The 21,168-nt window shown below is 40.2% G+C and overlaps 1 pseudogene; it reads right to left on the reverse strand.

Annotated features, from left to right (window-relative positions):
• Window positions 1-218: 218 nt before the first annotated feature.
• LOC149119366 (dolichyl-diphosphooligosaccharide--protein glycosyltransferase subunit MAGT1 pseudogene) lies at window positions 219-1,300 on the reverse strand (annotated as a pseudogene).
• Between the last annotated feature and the right edge of the window lie 19,868 nt (window positions 1,301-21,168).

The raw sequence follows: 21,168 nt of genomic DNA on the forward strand, positions 1-21,168 counted from the left end.
TCCCTGCAAAGATGGAAGAGCTAATAACAGATTCCTGATGATGTAATTATCCATAATAAGCATATGCCAGAACATCTGGTCAGGACTTTCTTTTCCCACCTTGGGATAAGACAATATAGAATCAAATGACAAAAAGCTAGCTAAAGCAATTTTCAGCTTTGCTCTAATTAAAACAAAGAAGTAGTTTAAAAAAAAAAAACTTTTAATGATATACTTAATTCTACTAAATTAAATGTTCCATAAAGTACACTAGGAAGACAAGGTTAAAAGGAGAATAATTTCCAAATACTTCATTATTTTGACAGGAAATTTCTTGTTAAGGCACTACACATCTTTGGTTAAATGATTAACTATTTAAATCACTTGAAAAAAAAGAGGTAATACAAAATGCACAAGTTGTATTCTTCTTTTCAAACACACATATTTCTCATTTTTAGTTTCTATTATTCCAGTGTCTACATATCTCTGGATCCCTTTTAACTCATCAGAAAGCTGTATGGATACCCATGATATTTAGATCTGAAAATTGACAGCATCCAACTGAAGAATAATACAACCAATGAAATACCAGCTACGTTACATTATCTTTCGCTTTCCAATATCCATGTCAGAAGTAGCAGCTTCACATAAAAGCACCATCCCTAAGGTAGTCCCACAAGTCCACCAATAACAGCCAAAAGTAATCCCAACATAAGGGGACCAGCATATTTTGGGGGTCAATTACTCTAGTATTGACATCAGTTCTGTCTGCAATCCTCCAGGCAATCTGCTCAGCTGAAAAACCATGCACCTGCAACTCATATGTATCGCCCTGTTTGGGTTTCCCTTTTGCAGGAAAGTTGATGAAAGTTGGAGCCGAATTCATGTTTAGCATTTGAAATACATCAGAACCTTCATCAAAATCTACCATGGCAAAAAATATTCTGTTGGTAAATGCACTGGAATATCGCCAAGAGTTTGCCAGGATCTGGAATTCTTCATCAGCTTGTTTATGAATTCTTCATCACTGTCTATGAAGTTGGAGAGCAGTGAACATGACAATAACGGAGTAATTTCTTGGTGGAGCTTTAACAAGACGATGAAACTTGTCTCCATTCATTCTTATTACAGGCCTTTTATTGGTCCATTCCATCAGCTGACTAACCTTTTCAGATAACACCATCTCCGTCTTTCTTTGGGCAGAAGCCAAAGGAACCTCTTAAATGAGCAGCAGTGCCACCGCCATGGTCGCAGAGCTGCACCAGAACCACCGAGGTGCTGCCATGTTCACAGCTCTCCCTTTCGCCAGCGAAAACTTTCCTCTGACTGGGACTGAAGGTGGGGCGTGAGAACTGCAGTCTAAAATTCTTAGGTCAATTATAACTCATGGATTGAGAGTCTTCAAGGAATAAGGTTCATAGTCAAAGATATCTCTACCTGTGTACTAAATGATTTTGCTCCCTCTTGAAGCAATCACAACAGTGCTTAGGTGCTCTGAAATGCTGCCAGACTATCCCAATGATGAGATCTGCCTATCATGTTTATTTTGACTTCTGTAGAGTGGGTAAATCATATTACTTTCTCTTCAGAGGGAAGGGAATGGCAGGGTCGGGGAAGAAGAGTGCTTTGGATGGTTTTGCTTTTAGCACACATGCCAGGATTTAATGTCCTTTTGTTGTAACAGTGTTTCCTCTCCTGCCAGCACATACCTATCAACATTTTTCACATTCTGGCCACACAGTGTAAATGCTGCCTGCATTTGTGAAGTACCTGTCACAGAAAGGTAATTTAAATGTAGTACCTTCCCTGGTGGAAGTGTACTTATTATGAGCATATCACTTACTGCCTGAGCACTTTCAATTGGTGTTCAGGAAGAATATTGCCTTCCCAGAGAGCCCATTTTTTCCAGGACAGTACTGGATAAACTCTTTACCCATAATATAGAGCATATTTATTTGGTGTGTGTCACTAAAAACTCAAATATATAGACAAAAATAAATAAAATCAAAGGGGAATATGCATGAAACAATGGTCTAGGAATCAAGGAGCCTCAAAAACTGATTATTTCTAATTATGCAAACAATCCTCTTATCTAATGCAGTAGAGCCCTATCTGAGATAAGAGAGTCTAATGAGGGACAGTTGGTAAGGATGTTCACTATATCCTGTCTCCGACCCTTGTGTGACATAAGTCACTTGGTTTCTTTCAGCATCCACATCCCCATCTGTAGATTGGGTAATTGTGACCCCACCTTAGGGGGACTTCATAGATGTTGTAGTTAAGCATGACAGTGAGTAGAAAAATTCTTTATAAACTGTGCAACCTGCAAATGTATTTATTCAGAAAGTAAGTGATTAGTGAACTAATTAATCTGTCAAACATTTGTTGAGTGCCTGCGTTGTGACATAAACTGTGTTGATTACTGGAGATTCTGTACTCCGTATTCCAGGGGGTTGGACCCCATTGTTAGCAAATAGATCCATGGGATATTGGATGACAATACCTAGAATAGAGGGTTTCTGAGGTCATCCCCAGAGGGTGAAGAAAGACACTCTATCCCCTTTGGATGTTGGAAATAGTTATTGGAAAATGCTATGAAAAAGTCCAGCTTTTTCCAGTGCTTTCACAGAAGGCATTTTTTGCTTCCTGTAGAGATGTCTGCACTCTAATAGTTCATCAAAATGGTAGTTTTGGCTATAGGAGTGATGCTGTGATACCAAAGAGGGTGAGAACAAATTGGACCTGAAGCTGAGACCATGGCCGCTTGTGGGCACCTTGACCTGGCAGTATGTTGACACCATGGCGCAGCAAGAAATACTTTAGTCATATTTAATGAACAATGCAGGAAAACTGGAGAAATTTTCCTGAGGATGCTCCATTTGAGGGCTTGTTTGGAGTCCTGAGATAATAAAGAATTATGAACTATTGCCCTGAAAATATCATGGTGGCTAATATTGGTGTGAGCAAATAGGCCAAACCATGACCAGTCAATCCTCTGCTCCATAATTGTTTAAAACACTGGCTTGAGAGATGAAGAAGCCGGTATTCAAAAGTATTTCAGTGACTGTTTTTGTTCATGTATCTTGGTTGAATGTTTTTGGTCCTTCTAAACAAATGTGCTTTTTAAAATAATTTTATTTCTATCACTTTAGCTTGGTTGTCTCTTCCAGGAGCCAAACCAGGAATGTCTGATTTGTTGGAAGTGCGGGGAGGGTCCTTGGGCTTGATCTCTCTCATTCCTTTCCCCCACCACTCTGGTTCCCCAGGGAAAAACAAGGTGATGACAGACCTCCCTCCATCAGCCCACATTTTAGTACCAAATGAACTAAGTGATTCATCTTTACTTAATTCAGTATTACTGTTTGTTGAGCACTGCTTAGGCTAGGAGCCTCTTAAGTGTCTCTTAAATAAAGAAGAGAGTGGTGAGAATTAAAAATTAAAAGAGGAACTCTCATTCTTTGCCTTTGGTGAAGGCCCCCTGGTGCTAAATGGTGGTTCTGCAGGAGTGACCCAGGATGGAACAGGACAGGGAGTGCTCTGTTCTTCCTGCCACATGCAGACTGATGAGTTGAAATTATTTTTGCTCCATAATTCTTTGGCTCAGGAGAATGGAGGCTGTCTTAAACCTGTCACCTTCTGCTTGCACTTTCCCCACATAACTGGTGAGAAAACATTCATGGTGTGCCTGAAGAGACCAGTAAGTCAAGGTGAACTGGAATTAGAATCTTAGTTCTCAAGTGTCTACTTATTGGGAAATCCTAAAAACACCCTGTTCTGATTCTTGCATATAGGCTTAAGTGATCTGAAGGGACACAGTTACCTCCTATGTTTTGCATATGGCTTTGAAGAATGGTCTGTTTATGGGGTGCCTCAGGCACAAGTAAGTGTTTATTTGATGATCCTAGACTTCAGGCACCTGCTCATCTTGGTAGGAGTCAATTTTTATGTGCTGGGTAGATGAAGTTCACTTCAAGTGATTTCCCTGCTTGTTGACAATATTATGTCTCTTAGTTTCAGCTCTTTCCTCAAACTCTGAAATATTCTCTTCTGCTGATGTTCACTCAAGTGTTTTGTTGGGATTTTTAGGATCCTGTACTTCCTGTGCATGGTCTCATTTGCTGGATGACTACCAACATTTGCTCTTGCTGCCTGTACATAGGCCTTTCCCTCCATGCCTGGTCAGGATGGGACCCTTCATGTTGATGCATACATTGTCTAATCAGTCTTCAGGGGAGTGCCCCTGTTCTCTACTGGCATCAGTAGACACTGGGTGCAAACCAAGGTGTACATTGCTGTTTATTTTTTCTTTCTTTTTTTCAGTTTTTCTTTTTTATTTTTAAATTTATATAAAGGGAACAGAATTCATATATTTCACATATACAGCTTTAAGAAAATAACTTTCCCCTTTGCTTCCCTTCCTCCCTCCTACCCCTTTCTCCTTCTTTCTTTTTATTTTTCTTTTAATTTTTGTAATGACCTACTTTAAATTTATTTTATAATCACAAGCTTAATACCACACTAAACCAAGAACTGAACAAGTAATAAGTAGAAAGTCCACCATTCCTCAGGAGGGTAGACAAAGGATTTAATCAATAACCAAATTCCAAGATATACATTATATTTTTACTCTCTATATTAGTTACCACAAATCAGACATATATGTATATGTATAATTTTTATATATATATATGTATATATGTATATATATACTTTGTCTTTTTGGGACTGAATTATTTGATTAAGAATAGGGTCTCCTGTTTCATCCCTTTTGTTGCAAAAGACAGGTTTTATTCTTTTCATGCCTGAGTAGTGTTCCATCATGTATATAAACCTCAATTTCTTTTTAATTTTTTTTTTTATTTTTTGACAGGCAGAGTGGACAGTGAGAGAGAGAGACAGAGAGAAAGGTCTTCCTTTTTGCCATTGGTTCACCCTCCAATGGCCACCGAGGCCGGTGCGCTGCAGCCGGTGCACTGCACTGATCCGATGGCAGGAGCCAGGTACTTATCCTGGTCTCCCATGGGGTGCAGGGCCCAAGAACTTGGGCCATCCTCCACTGCACTCCCGGGCCACAGCAGAGAGCTGGCCTGGAAGAGAGGCAACCGGGACAGAATCCGGTGCCCCGACCGGGACTAGAACCCGGTGTGCTGGTGCCGCAAGGCGGAGGATTAGCCTAGTGAGCCGCGGTGCCGGCCATAAACCTCAATTTCTTATCTAGTCTTCAGTTAATAGGCATCTAAATTGATTTCATCTCAGCTATTGTGAATTGAGCTGTTACAAACATAGGAATACAAATAACTCTCATATGCAAAAATTCTCAATAAACTAGCTAATCACATTCAACAACACGTGGAAAAGATGCTTACCTAGACAAAGTAAGATTTATCATTTGGGATGCGGTGATGGCTCAACATATGAAAATCAATAAACATGAGATATATTAATAAATTAGAACTAAAAAGCATAGTATCTGAACAGATGTAGAGAAAGCGTTTTTTCATTTCTTTTTTTTTTAACCTAGAAAATATTTATTTAAGGTAAACTTCATGGATTTCATAAACACAAATTTAAGAATATAGTTTCTTTCTATCCTACCCTCCTTCCCACCTGCACTTACACCTTTCTTCCTCCCTCTCCTATTCCTGTTCTTATTTTTTAAGATCTATTTTCAGTTAACTTAATAACTTGATTAGCCCTATACTAATTAAAGAGTTGAACAAATAGTATGAAAAATAAAACTGTTTCTCAACAGTTGAGACAAGGGTGTTCAAAGTGATCATATCTCAATATGTCAACCTCACTTACATAGATTACCTTTTTCGGTACTCTATTGGATTTATCTTTTGAAGCCATGAATGAAAAGCCAGCAGGAGCAGGTGTGTATGTGTGCGTGTGTGCATGTGCATGCACACATACGTTCATGTGTATATGTTCTCATTTCCATGTGATTTCATATGCAAGCCCTAGGAGATCTATGCCTTCTTTTCAAGTATTAGGTCCTCCCTCTTAATCAGGTTTCCGTGTCAATGTCCTGCCCTCATATCTCCCCGCCCCCATCCTATTTAAAAAAATTAAGTCAGGCTTATCAAGACAGAAGAATGGTGAGCAGAGCATGAGGAAATCCTTGCTATAAATCAGTGACAGTCCTGGCCCTAGCCAGCTATGCTAGCAGTGGGGCAGGTCTACCATGATATCATGGCCCTCACTATGCCTTTATTTTCTGAAATTGAGAGGATTTCAAGTTAAATTACTCTAGAAGCTGGGAGAATTAATATTCTGTAATTTTAAAGGTCTGGGACAAGTGTCTATGTCTGTTCTACTTCCATACAGGTGATTTCAGTAGAAACAGATGCGAGTTGTAATTATAAATTTTCTGGTAGTCATATTAAAAAAGTGAAAATAAAGAGATAAAGTTATTTCATGCCATTCTCTTCAGCTAAATATATAAAATATATTTCAACTTATTATAAAAATTATTGGTGAAGAATTTTGCATTCTTTTTTCAACACCAAGCTTTGACTCTGTTGTGAGACTCACACTGACAGCATATCTTGGTTAGTGCTAGCCACATTTCAGGCACTGTGTAGCAATAAACACACTGAACATTGCAACTCTAAATCATCCAAGACAGTTTTTGTCAGAGAGAGGAAATCCACATCATATTTTCTTTTTGGATTTTGTAAGGACATTTATATAAGATACATACTTATCATTCTTATTGTTTTGAAACATTTTTATAAGTAGGTGCTCTGATTTTGTGTATATAATTTCCTTCTAGTGTGACTGTACTTTTTTCAAACTTGGTGTTCAGTCTCTACCATGCCACACACCTTTACCTTCTCATCGATAACCCTTACTAGGATTTCCAGAGAACTTGAGAAATGAATCATTTCTCGATCTGTAAATCTATATTTATGTATATTTGAGTGAATCTCTACTATAATGTAAATAAATCTATTGATATAAATATATACATTTCTAAGTGTATGTACTTCTCAGCACTCCCAAGGACAGATGAAATGTTATGTTCATTAAGCAGTGAAAAAGTCATTTTATATGCTATTTGAGATGGTATTTCAAGGTAGATATGTACAGAAGCAGCAGAAAGTTGCTCCCAGGTGAGAAGAGTGGAATTAATCAAGCATGACCTCATAAATGGAAAATATAGAACATTTTTATGAAGAGTGATGAGAGCAACATTTATGAAGTTAAATAAGAGAAATTAAGCCTAAACTGGAATCCTTAAAAGAAGGCCCAGTTGCTAGTGCATTTAGATTTTATTTTATAAATTCAGGGAATTCTCTTAATATTCTAAGCAAGGGAAAATCATTGTCATAGCTATTTGTTAGGGGAATTAAATTTATATCAGTGTAAAATAAATGAGGTTTTCATTGAAGAGTTCTGAGAAGGAAGATTGCCTTACAGATTAGATATGCTGTCCAAAGTGTAGTAAGTAATTTGGCAGTTGATACAATGGAGGAAAACAAAGACAAAAATAAAAGCAGAGATGTATATTTTCTGGGATAAACCAGGCCACAGTAAATAAAAGATTCAGATGTGTGATGGCTCAATGTAGTAGAAGTTTGTTTTTCATCCATACAAAATGGACCAAGAATATTCTAGGGAATTAGGTGTGGTGTTGGGCCCACTTTTAAATATTCAATCATCTATATATCAATTCAATCTATCTATATCATTCCAGTAGGCTTCTAAAATCAATGCAGAGGCTAACTTTCTAATCAGCCAGTGCTGAAGAAATGCATGTGGAAATATTTAATGCCTCAAGTCTGGAATGTTTGTTGGTGTTCCTTGGTTAGAATTTTGTCTAACATCACAACAGTTAATTACAAGGGAGGCTGGGAAATAGATCTAACTGTATCTCTGAAGAAGAGAAAAAAACATTTTGGCAAATGTCTAAAAGTGTTGGCTGTGTATATCATGGGGAGAAACTTGGATAGAAACTCTATGGATAAGAGGAAAGAAGAAAAACCAGTCAGAGAAACAGTCAAAATAATCGACACTGATTAATTTCTCATTGCATGCATTGGACTTTATGCATTATATATTTAAAAATCAGTCATTCTCTGAGAGAGGTACACTATTTTTGGCTTTTATTGATGATTTTTAGGGGTGTGAAAGAGGCCCTAAGTCATATAACTAATGTGTAATAAGTCATAGACTCTAAAGGCTCATGTTAAACATGTTAGAAACCTAGGGAAAAAAAAAGCAAAATAGTTCATTAGTCTACTTCATTCTTTTAGTACCACCTGGGTTAGGTGCCTTTATGTAGACATCAGGAAGCTGAAGACTACCTTCACTTCCTCACTTCTTTTTTTTTTTTAATTTTTATTTATTTGAAAGACAGAGCTACAGAGAGAAGTAGAGATGAGAGAAAGGTCTTCCATCCACTGGTTCACTTCCCAGATGGCCACAGCAGCTGAAGCTGTGCCAATCTGAAGCCAGGAGCCAGGAGCTTCTTCCATGTCTCCCACATGGTTGCAGGGGCCCAAGTGCTTGGGCCATCTTCTACTGACTTCCTAGGTCATAGCAGAGAGCTGGATAGGAAGTGGAGCATCTGGGTCTTGAACCGGCACCCACATGGGTTTCTGGTGCTTCAGGTTAGGGCTTTAACTCCCTGCCCCACAGTGCTGGCCTCAACTACCCTCACTTCTGGCATCGACTGCAAGTTCAGGAATATCCAGGATTACATTCAGGTTCAATAATATACCAACAAGACTCATAGAACTTACTGAAAGTTGTTATACTCACATTTGTGATCTCTCACATTCCTCTCCCAGTGGAGTGGAGAGCAAACTAATTTCTGCAGAAACCATGTTTGACAATACACATGGCATGTTGCCAAACAAGGAAGCTCATCTGAGCCTTAATGTCCAGGATTTTAATTGGAGGTTGGCTGTGTCACAAAGTTGACTGACCAGCCTCTCACTTCTCTGGAGGTCAAGGCCCCCAAGTAAGGAAAACATTCTTATCAGGCAGGAAATTCCAACTACCTAGAAATTACTTTCTTGAAGCTCAAGGCAAGAGGTAGACCTCTCCATAGGTAAGTTTACTTCTTGACTTGACTTTGTTGAACATCAGACAAGGCAGACATGAAAGACAAGGGTAGGATGGAGGTGAATGTAGTCTAGCAAAATGTTATGCTTCATCTTTTTATTGCATGTATCTTTAAAGACTGCTCCTCTTCCTAACTTAAAAGACTACCATGGCCGGCGCCGGAGCTCACTAGGCTAATCCTCCACCTTGTGGCGCCGGCACACTGGGTTCTAGTCCCAGTTGGGGTGCCGGATTCTGTCCTGGTTGCCCCTCTTCCAGGCCAACTCTCTGCTGTGGCCAGGGAAGGCAGTGGAGGATGGCCCAAGTGCTTGGGCCCTGCACCCCATGGGAGACCAGGAGAAGCACCTGGCTCCTGCCATCGGATCAGCATGGTGTGCTGGCCACAGTGCACCAGCCATGGCGGCCATTGGAGGGTGAACCAATGGCAAAGGAAGACCTTTCTCTCTGTCTCTCTCACTGTCCACTCTGCCTGTCAAAAAAAAAAAAAAAGACTACCATGTCTTTATTAGGCACCCACATTTCTCACTGTTTTTTCCTCTGTACTTGTTGGACTAGGGCATATAGTGATGTTCATTCATTCATTTATTTAGTGGTTTTTAGCCTTCTATCTTTTTAGTTCCAAAAATTTATTAATTATCTACTATTTTCCAGGCACCATTTAGGTAAGTGCTGTATATTTGTTGTCCTAATAGATCTTAAAATCTAGTATTAAAATAAAATATTCATGCCAAGATATGAATAACTACCAACTTGGATAAATTTTGGGAAATGTATATTGTGGGAGAAACTAGCAAATAAATTGACCTAGATTTTGGGCTTAGTGTCACTTGAGGAAGTATCACTTGACAAGACGAACAAAGTGTGAGTTAAAATTAACCATTTAGAGACAGATTAGAGAATTATAAGCAATTTGGGTAAGGAAATAATATTCAGTGAATCATCTTTGATGTGGGGATATTTGAACAGACCTGAATGAAGTTAGCATTGCGCAATTCTGGTATTCAGTGGAAGCAACTTTTAGGCAAAGGAGTGGTAAGTTCAGTTGAATTGAGGATTGAGGCAATAGCTTCCTTAAATTGTTTGAGAAGTATCAAGGAGACCAGGGTGACTCTAAGACAATCACTGAGTGTAAGTGTAACACTTAACACAGAAGATGAGGTAAAGGAGATAGGAAATGATTCAGAAAAAGAACTTAGAGATGGACCCAGAAACTAAATAAATAAAGCCTTAAGATTCTCCCTACAGTCTAAAAAGCTGCTAAACTGTGGGGAGCAACCAAGACTAGACTAAATTATTGGAACTAAGACTAACACTATGCATCTGATCTCCCACAATATGGCACTGAGAGAGAGCAAACAACTTCTACGCAGCTGCCTCGCCAATTCAACTGATAAACTGCAGGAGCTGATCCTGCTCCTGATTGGAGGAGAGCAGCATGCTCAGCGTGTGGGCAGCAGAGCATGGATTGGTGGAAGGGGACTATAAAGGAGGAGAGAAACAACATGCACTGGGAAACATCTGAGGAACCCCTGAGAGCCGGCCGGCGGTGTGCCGCTCCTTTGCGGAAGCCTGGAAAGCGGCAGGGGTGCTGCCCCTCCACGGAGGCTGGGGAGGCTGGCAGCTAACCCGGGATGGCGTCGTTCCTCTGCAAGTGAGGGAATGGGAGCAAACCCGGGAAGGGCCGGGCAAAAAGAACAGCGCAGGGTCCAGTGTCATTCCTCCGTGAATGGGGGAGCGACACTGAACAATTTTTTTTTAAGATTTTATTTTATTTATTTGAAAGAGTTACACACAGAGGGGAGAGAGGCAGAGAGAGAGAGAGAGAAAGATCTTACATCCACTAGCTCACTCCCCAGATGGCCGCAACAGCCAGAGCTGTGCCAATCTGAAGCCAGGAACCAGGAGATTTTTCTGGGTCTCCCATGTGGGTCAGGGACCCTCTTCCATTGCTTTCCCAGGCCATAGCAGAGATTGGAAATGGAGCAGCTGGGACTTGAACCAGTGCTCATATGGGATGCTGACATTGCAGGAGCAGCTTTACCTGCTATGCCACAGCACCGGCCCACCACTAAAGAATTTTGAGAGTGACTTGACTATATCTACACTTTAAAATAATTACTTTGGTTGCTATTTGGAAAACAGATTATAGGTTTTCAAGAAAGCAGCAGGGACATAAGTTTAGAGAATATCATGATATTACAAGCCAGAGAGGATGGGAATAGTAGAGGTGGTGAGAAAAAATTGAGTTTCAGAAGCATTTTGAATCTGGAATAAATCAGATTAGCTCATACATGAGTTAAGAAAGAGGATGGCTCTTCTGTGTATCTAGAAAGACTACAATTATGTATTTTTAAAATTTTTTTTGACAGGCAGAGTGGACACTGAGAGAGAGAGACTGAGAGGAAGGTCTTCCTTTGCTGTTGGTTCACCCTCCAATGGCCACCACGGCTGGCATGCTGCAGCCAGTGCATCCCACTGATCCGAAGGCAGGAGCCAGGTGCTTCTCCTGGTCTCCCATGGGGTGCAGGGCCCAAGAACTTGGGCCATCCTCCACTGCACTCCTGGGCCACAGCAGAGAGCTGGCCTGGAAGAGGGGCAACTGGGACAGAATCCGGTGCCCCCACTGGGACTAGAACCTGGTGTGCTGGCACTGCAGGTGGAGGATTAGCCTATTGAGGTGTGGCGCTGGCCCAATTATCTTATGTATTAAGAATGGAAATACTATTTACTGAAAATTAAGGGAGAAGATTAGAGTAAGAGTAGATCTAGGGAGGACATCCAGAGTTCAGTTGTGAGACATTTATTAGATACTTTAATAGGATTGAACAGGTATGTAGGCATTTGTAGATTACATATTTTCTTTTTTAAAAAAGATTTTTATTTATTTTGAAAGAGTTATAAATAGAGAGGAAGAGACAGAGAAAGGTCTTCTATCCTCTGGGTTACTCCCCAGATGGCTGCAACCAGTGCTGGGTCAAGCTGAAACCAAGAGCCAGGAGCATTATCCAGGTCTCCCACATGCATGGCATGGGCTTGAGCACTCAGAACATCTACTGCTTTTCCCAGGCCATTATCAGGGAGATGGATCAGATATGGACAGGGGTTGGCACTGTAGCATAGGCTGAGCCTCCACCTACAGCACCTGTTTCCAATTCAGATGCTCCACTTCCAACCCATATTCCTGCTAATGGCCTGGGAAAATAATGGAAGATGGCTCAAGTGTTTGAACCCCTGCACCCATGTGGGATAATCTCCTGGGTCCAGGTTTTGGCTAGGCCCAGCTCTGGCCATTGTGGGCATTTTGTGAGTGAACCAGCTGATGGAAAACCTCTCTCTCTCTGTCCCCCCGCCATCTGTTTCTCAAATAAATAAATCTCAAAAAAAAGAAGTGGAGCAGCCAGAACCTGTACCAGCACCCATATGGGATGCCAGCATCACAGACAGTGCCTTAACCTAGTTTGTGGGACTAGGCATGGATATGTTAGAGCAAAATCATTCTGCTAACATTTCTGTACACTACCAGGGTGGAGAGCCACTTACAAATTTTATAGTTTTAGGACCAAATGAGATGGCATGGCCCTCATACCTGGCACACAGCACTTGTTAAATGTTAAATGTTAAATGTGTACCCCAAAAAGATATGTTAAAGTCCTTTGCACAGGACCTCAGAGTGTGACCTTATTTGGAAGTAGGAGTTGCAGATGGCATTAGTTAGGATGAGGTCCTACTGCAGTAGAGTGAGCACTGATCCACAATGGCAAGTGTCCTTATAAAAAGAACAAACAGAAATACAAAGAAGACTATGCAGTAATGGAAGCAGAGACTGGAGTGATACAGCCCCTGGCTATCCTCAGAAGCTTGGGGAAAGACATGGAATAGATTCTCCCTCAGAGTCCTCAGAAAGGTGTTCAGACTGAGTTTGATTTTGGACTGCTGGTATTCAAAACTGTAAGACAATACATTCCTGTGGTTTTAAGCAACTCAGCTTGTGGTACTTCTTTAGGGAAGCACTAGAAAACTAGTATAGTAGCTGTTCTATTAAGCAAGTTACCTTATCTGGCCATACAGTGAGCCCCTCAATTACCCAGGCTCACAGCTACCCACATGCAGAGAGGGATATCTAAACGAGTTTCCAGGATTTAGTTTGCGAGTTATGAGATTGCTAGTTAAGTAAGCAATCAGGCAGATGGTGTTAGAGCTGAGAGCTACATGGAAGAGAGTAGGTATATGGTTGAGTGAGAGAGAATATAGGTTGCATAAGAGGGAAAACAAGAAAGGTCAGAATGCTGTTTCCAGATTTCTCTTCTTTATTTTTAAATAAACTTATGGCACTTCTTTGTGGATAGGCTAATAGGTACTGATTTGTTTTTGCTTTAGTTTCACTCATTTTTTTTGCTTTTATCTTTTCCTTGTGGATAATGTTTGGAAAAAAAGAGTAAACACACCAGTAGCACCTACCTTTAATTCTAAGATGTCTTCCTCTGTTGCTTGCAGTTTTAATAAGTAAATTGACTGCACTAGGGAACTCAGATGATAGGGAGGTCAGCAGAATGGAGAGTGAGAGGCCATACATGTCAAAAGCAAAAAGACCTGAGCAAAAGTCCAAGCTGTGTCCTGAATTTCTGAGTCTCCGACTACTCTGAAAAACAGCAATGATCAGATCTTGCTCCCAGAATCGGTAGAAGGATCAACTTTATTACAGTCTGCATGTTGTTTCTCTTTCAGTTTCTGCATACAGTGCGATGTTGTTAAGTTGAAAGGTGACTAGTCTGGTGAGGCTTTGTTTTTTTCTTTTAAAGATTTATTTTATTTATTTGAAAGAAAGTGTTACAAAGAGAAGTAGAGACAGAGGTCTTCCATCTGCTGGTTCACTCCCCAGATGGCTGCAACAGCCAGAGCTGATTTGAAACCAGGAGCCAGGAGCTTCCTCCAGGTCTCCCATGTGGGTGCAGGGGCCTAAGGACTTGGGCCATCTTCTACTGCTTTCCCAGTCCACAGTAGAGAGCTGAATCAGAAGAGGAGCAGCTGGGACTTGAACTGGCACCAATATGGGATGCCGGTGCTTCAGGCCAGTGCTTTAACCCACTGCGCCACAGTGCCGGCCCCAGGATTTTGATTTTTAACAAGGTCTTATATTTGGCATGATTCTCTCTAACCCCAACACTAAGATTCTTACACCTTCACTTGTCATTTTGCTGCTGTGCACTTTGTTTCCATTCTCCCATCATGGTTGTGGTGGTGCTGCAACCGAGTGTGACAAGTCAAACTAACTCCTAAAGTTTCAAAGACGGTCTTACTGGTGGATCAGATGCCTTGCTGTCTGTAATGGGGTATTATAACATCTATTCCTGTGGTGCTGACTGTGTTCTTGGATTCTGGATGAAATATGTAAGAAATGGTAGCTCTCTGCCCTGTTTGAGGGAAACTTTCTGCTTTCAGCTTTGTGCTTTTAAAATTAAAAATTACTCTAAACCTATTTCTACCCTGTCTGTTCATGTCAGTAAGGTTGGAGAAGAGGCAGCAGCATATATATAAATACTAGTCCACAAGCAACTGTGTGTTGTGGGTAGGAAGAAGACAAAATCAGAACCCTGCATGCACTGCTGGGGACTTTCTGCCCATCTGTGTGCTAGGGTCTGGCAGATGTGTGCCACACAATACCAGCATTGGAATCAGAATACAAGATTTGCCTGCATATTGCTTCTGTTCTGTCAGCCTCAACTGCTTGTCCAGAATAACAAAATCAGCAACTGAGGGGCCAGTGCTATGACAGAGTGGGTTAAGCCACTGTCTGCAGTGCCAGCATCCCATGTGTGTGCCAATTTAGTCCTGGATGCTTCACTTTTGATCCAACTTCCTGCTAATATGTCCGGAAAAACAGTGGAAGATAGCCCAAGTGCTTAGCCCCTGGACCCTCATGAGAGACCTGGAAAAAACATGGCTCCTAGCTTTGGATCAGCTGAGCTCAGGCTGTTGTGGCCATTTGGGAGTGAGCCATTAAATGAAAAATTCTCTCTCTCTCTCTCTCTCTCTCTCTCTCTCTCTCTCTCTCTCTCTGTCTCTGTCATCTCTGCCTTTCAAATAAATAATACTTAAAAGAAAATAGAAAAAAATCAGCAACTGAAACCATTTAGCTTACTGTGAATGCTCTCACATGATACTTCAATAAAGGAGGTTAACATCAGGAAACTTCCTGCACAGATGTTCCTTTGCCAGAAAGTCTAATTCTTTTTAAACTTTAAAAATAAAACACAGATCACATTACTTATTAGATAATGCTTTTTCAAGTTACTCATTTTACAAATAAACCATTCTGTGTCAAAGTGAATATTATTGGACTGAATGAAGGACATCTGTCACTCAGTTCTCTCTATAGTCCAATTTAGAGGCACTGAGGTAATGGCTATTGCTCCAAACCTCATCTCTCCCTGTAGTTCAGGAAAGGGCTTACTATAGGAACAGAAACAGAACCTGGGGGACATTCAGGAAGGCTTGAGTTTTGGGAAATGGCCTTGGTTCATCTCTGTTCTTGCTGTGCATCTGTATAGCTTCAGATTGTTTGGCCTTGGGACCATGAATTTCATATATCTTTCCACTATGAGGTTACTTTTTAAAGAAACAGTAAAAAAATTGCATGTGGTTAATGATGGTAACAGAGTTGAGAAGATTGGTTTTGTTTTTGCAGGCAGGCAAGCAAAAGGGCCCTTAAGAGAAGAAATGGGTCTTTTTTTTATTTTGAGGAACCTGCTAGAATATTGGTTTAAAAGGTATTATTTATTTGTTAGTTCAGTATTTTTCCTGTGCCAGAACCTTCTGAGGCCAGTGGAGGTGAACAGAGGTATTCTCTCATCAACCTGTGAGTCTTCTACACAACTTAGTAAATGAAGAGGTAAATTATTTCTGGTAATAAGCACCACAGGCTCTTGAATGAGGGCAAAGTAACAGTAACTGGATGGCTGATTAACATTAGCACAGTAAGAAAGCACTGGCTAAGGACAGGATTTTAAGCAGCCAATTTTGCAAACTGGACTGAAATGTTGCCATTTATGCACATTGGGAGAAAGGGAAACCAGGGAGAATTTTAAAAATATTTATTAATTGATTTGAAAGCAGATATACAGAGAAAGAAGGAAAGATAAAGAGAAAGAGACAATCAAACCAGGAGGAAGTTTCAAAAGGCCTGTGATGAAATCAGTGATGTGGCAAATTATAAATAAATTACTTTCAGCCAGCACAATGGCTCACTAGGCTAATCCTCTGCCTGTAGCACTGGCACCCCAGGTTCTAGTCCTGGTTGGGGCACCAGATTCTGTCCCAGTTGCTTCTCTTCCAGTCCAGCTCTCTGCTGTGGCCCAGGAAGGCAGTGGAGGATGGCCCAAGTCCTTGGGCCCTGCACCCGCATGGGAGACCAGGAGAAGCATCTGGCTCCTGGCTTTGGATCAGCATGTTTTTAAGGAAGTCTGAGGAGAGTCCATTAGCAGATTGATTTTGTACTTCTCTGATAACCAAGATATCCATTATTCTCTAGTAGACTGAAAACATGATGGAGGTTCCATAAATGGCCCATAGTCAGCTTCTCTGCTTCTTCAGTTAAGTGGTAAGTAACAAATATGAGGTCTGGGCTTTTGCCCTCATGTCTGAATGCTTTGAGAAGCAGCACACCACTGTTTCTAAAGGTCTCAAAATTTGCATGAATACTGCTGCAGCTATTTTCTGTTTCTCAAGATATAAAAATAGTTTAGTTTATTCAAATCTGGTGAAACAAATGCCAGTGTAATCATAAGCAGGCTCTTAAATATATTGAAAGTTTAGTCATCCATTTTTTTTTTCCATTTAAAGGGTCCATTTCTGTTCCCTGTAATTTATCATAATAAGGCTTAGAAATCAAGTACAAGTTAAACATAAAAATGTGGCAACAATCAGATATTTCTAGGAATCCTCTTAATTTTTCACTATTTTTTGGAAAAATGGGTTGATGTTTCATCTTTTTTGTTGTTGTTGTTGAGGAGTTTTGCTGGCCATTAAAAAACTTCCAATATATTTTTTTTCATTTCTGTAGGTATTTATGCGATTTCCTTAGGCAGTTAATATTTTTTACTGGATAGAAAATTTAACAAGATTATAATATTCTCATCAGGGTTTTCCTTAGTAGGAGTGGTTATCAGGATATTATCTGCATTCTTTAAAACAATTCTGTATATTTTAATTCCCTTAAATCTCAACCCATGATTTTCTTGAAGATAGTAGGGAACATTTCAAACCCTTTGTGTAAGGCAATCCAGCAGTACATTGTTTCTTGGTTCCTCTCATGCAAAAGCAAATGTCCCTTGGGATTCAGAATGAAATAGGATGCAGAAAAGTTACCTTAAATCCAGCACTACATAGAACTTACTGCCTCCGGGCAGATTAGCTAATAGAGTGTAAAGGATTATGTACTCTAGAATGTATGTCTTGATTTTATTGTTGAGAGCCCTAAGATAATAAATTTATTTATATTCTCATATTCCTGGAATTTTTAAAAAGCTTTTGTTTCTTTTTATTTGAAAGGCAGAGAGAGACTACTGGTTCACTCACAAAATCCCTGAAACAGCTGGATCTGGGGTATACTAAAAGTAGGAGCTGGAAAATCAATCTTGTTGTCTCATATGTGTGGCTGATACTTGATTACCTGAGCCATCACCTGCTGTCTCTTAGGGTACACAAGAGCAGAAACCTGGGGCTGGTGCCATGGTGCAGCAGGTTAAAGCCCTGGCCTGAAGTGCCAGCATCCCATATGGACACTGGTTCTAGTCCTGGTTGCTCCTCTTTTGATCCAGCTCTCTGCTATGACCTGGGGTAGCAGTAGAAGATGACCCAAGTCCTTGGGCCCCTGCACCCAAGTGTAAGACCCAGAAGAAGCTTCTGGTTCCTGGCTTCAGATTGGCACAGCTCCAGCCATTGTGGCCATTTGGGGAGTGATCCAGCAGATAGAAGACCTCTCTCTCTGTTTCTACCTCTCTCTGTAACTCTCTCTTTCAAATAAATAAAACAAATCTAAAAAAAAGAGCAGGAACCTGGAATCAGAAGCAGAACTTAAATTTGAATGCAGGCATCCCAAGCAGCATCTTAACCACTATGGTAAAAGCCCAGACCTACCCCCCACTTTTTAACAGGTAGGATGGGATTACTGCATGAGAATGTGTTTGTCCTAATCAATCCATACCCTAAAAGTTTATTGATTACAAGAAGTATATTTTTATAGCTTCTGCCTTCAAGGGAAACTGCTTTACCTGGGACCAGGGATCCATCCTTTATATATATATATATATATATATACACACACACACACACACACACACACACACACATACACACACATATACATATACATATATAAATTAAAGCTTTTATTTGATAAATACAAATTTCATAAGTACAACTTTTGTATTATAGAGGTTCTTCCCCCTGTACTCACCCTCCCACCCCCAAACCATCCCACCTCCTACTCCTTCTCCCATCCCATTCTTCATTAAGATTCATTTTTAATTATCTTTATATACAGAAGATCAACTCTATACTAAGTAAAGATTTCACAATTTGTACTCACAGACACATGAAGTATAAACTACTGTTTGAAGACTAATTTTACCATTAATTCTCATAGAACAACACATTAAGGACAGAAATTCTACATGGGGAATAAGTGCACAGTGACTCCCGTTGTTGATTTAACAATTGACACTCTTATTTATGATGTCAATAATCACCCAAAACTCTTGTCATGAGCTGCCAAGGCCATGGAAGCCTCTTGAGTTCACAACTCTGACCTTATTTAGATAAGGCCATAATCAAAGTGGAAGTTCTCACCTCTCTTCAGAGAAAGGTACCTCCTTCTTTAATGGCTCCTTCTTTCCACTGGTATCTCACTCACAGAGATCTTTCATTTAGGTTATTTTTTGCTGTAATGACTTGGCTTTCCATGCCTGAAATTATCTCATGGGCTTTTTAGCCAGATCCAAATGCCTTGAGGGCTGATTCTGAGGCCAGAGTGCTGTTTAGGGCATTTGTGATTGTATGAGTCTGCTGTGTGTCCTGCTTCCCATGTTGAGGGATCCATCTCTTTTAATTCTACTCTTAATGGAATGGCAGAAGCCACTTGTCCCGCTCAGCTTTGTGCTGAAACTTCCAAGTTAATTCAAGTGAGGACACTTAGAAGAAACCTTTCCATTCAGGCACTATTGTATTTGCAATAAACCCTCAATGTATAGGTATGTGGATCTAAATTTTGCCTAATTCAGTGTATTAATGCTATTAACTTAGATAATGTTCCTTTCTAACATGGAAACAGGAGATTCTGGCAGAAGCAGAATGGAATGGATTCACATCTTTATCCCTGTTCCACAGGTGAAGGGCTACAGAAACCTCTTTGTCTCTCTCTCCTGATGTTCTTTTTATATCACATCTAACTAGATTACCTGGAGACCCTCATGGGAGATGAAGATGTGGTCAGGGGCTAACTGGAGAATCTCATTGTGTTGTCATCTGTTTTAAGCCAGATGAAATTGCATGAAATTGATCTTTGTATCTTTTTGTCTTCTTTCCTCAGCACTCCTTAGTTGTTAAACACTGAATAGTATCTTGAACAAGTACGGTTAGCATCAGGGCATATAATCAATTATTGAAGCTATCTCCAGATGTGTGGGGCACTCTGAGGTATGAAGTACATATTTAGGACCACTTCCTTGGAACCATATTGTAGGTACAATGTAAAACTGTTGCAATGCCAGCATCTTATATGGCAGTGCTGGTTCATGTCCTGGCTGTTTTAGTTCTTTCCTAGCTCCCTGTTAATGTGACTGGGAAAGCAGTGGAAGAAGGTCCAAGCATTAGGCTACTGACACCCATGTAGGAGACCTCAATGGAGTTTTGGGCTCCTGGGTTTGGCCTGGTCCAATCCTGGCCATTGTGGTCTGATAGTGCATCAGTTGATAGGAGATATTTCTCTCTCTCTCCCTCTTTCAGTCACTCTGCCTTTGAAATCAATAAATAAATCTTTAAAAACAACCAGTGCACTGCTCAGGCCTCAGACCTCTGCTTTTCAGATTTTCTGAGGCAGTCCTGCCACCTCTGCAAAAGGTGATGTGATTTCCCCAGGGCCCTGCTGGACCTCTCTCAGATAATGCAGTTGTTGGGAGGGTGATTAGTAGCTACATTGCCTTCAGTAGGAGACTCCAAAAGTGTCCTAATTTCTCTTGTTCCTCAGGGTCCTGTGGATCCTGTTTAGGGCAGATCCCTGGCAGAACCTCTTCACTGAGTCTCCTAACTCTTTACCCTAGCTAGTATTTATCATCTCCAGCAGAAAAGCCAACTTCTCAACAGGGAGGTGAGCCGGCACCAGAATTTGAATATTTACACAAGTTGGACTGTGCATAGAGAAAATCCTTAAGTTTATAAATTTCTCTGACTCAATTCTTTCCCCTGTGATGTATGCCTTTCTTTTTTTAAAAATTTTATTTAACTTATATGAGTTTCATGTATTTCATATACACAGATATAGGAAAATTGTGATACTTCCCACCCTACTCTCCCTCCTGCCCATACTCCAGCCTTTCTTCCTCTTCCCTCTCCCATTTCCACTCTTAATTTTTTTACAAATATCTATTTCAATTTATTAATCATCATAAAGTTAACTCTACACTAAGTAGAAGTGTTCAACAAATAGCATGAAGAAAAAAAACAAACACTGTTTCTCAACAGAAGAGACATGGACTATAAGGAATTATTGAATCTCAAAACATCCATTTCACTCTACCACATTATTTTAGGGATTCTGTGAGTTATTTCAGATCAAAGTAAACATGTGGTATCTGTTTTTTGGGGACTGGCTTGTTTCACCAAGTATAATGGTTTCTAGTTGCATCTATTTTGTTGCAAAAGACAGGATTTCATTTTTTTTTACTGCTGAGTATATATACACTATAATTTCTTTATCCAGCTAACATTTGATGGACATCTGGGTTTATTCCATATCTTAGCTATTGTGAACTGCAATGAATATGAATGGACCAATAACTCTTTCATATGCTGATTTGTTTTGGTTTGGGTAAATTCCCAGGAGTAGGATGGCTGGATCAC

This window comes from Oryctolagus cuniculus, chromosome Y (genome assembly GCF_051225735.1).
Source record: "Oryctolagus cuniculus isolate XC-2025 breed Fujian yellow rabbit chromosome Y, ASM5122573v1, whole genome shotgun sequence".
Lineage (NCBI taxonomy): Eukaryota > Metazoa > Chordata > Mammalia > Lagomorpha > Leporidae > Oryctolagus > Oryctolagus cuniculus.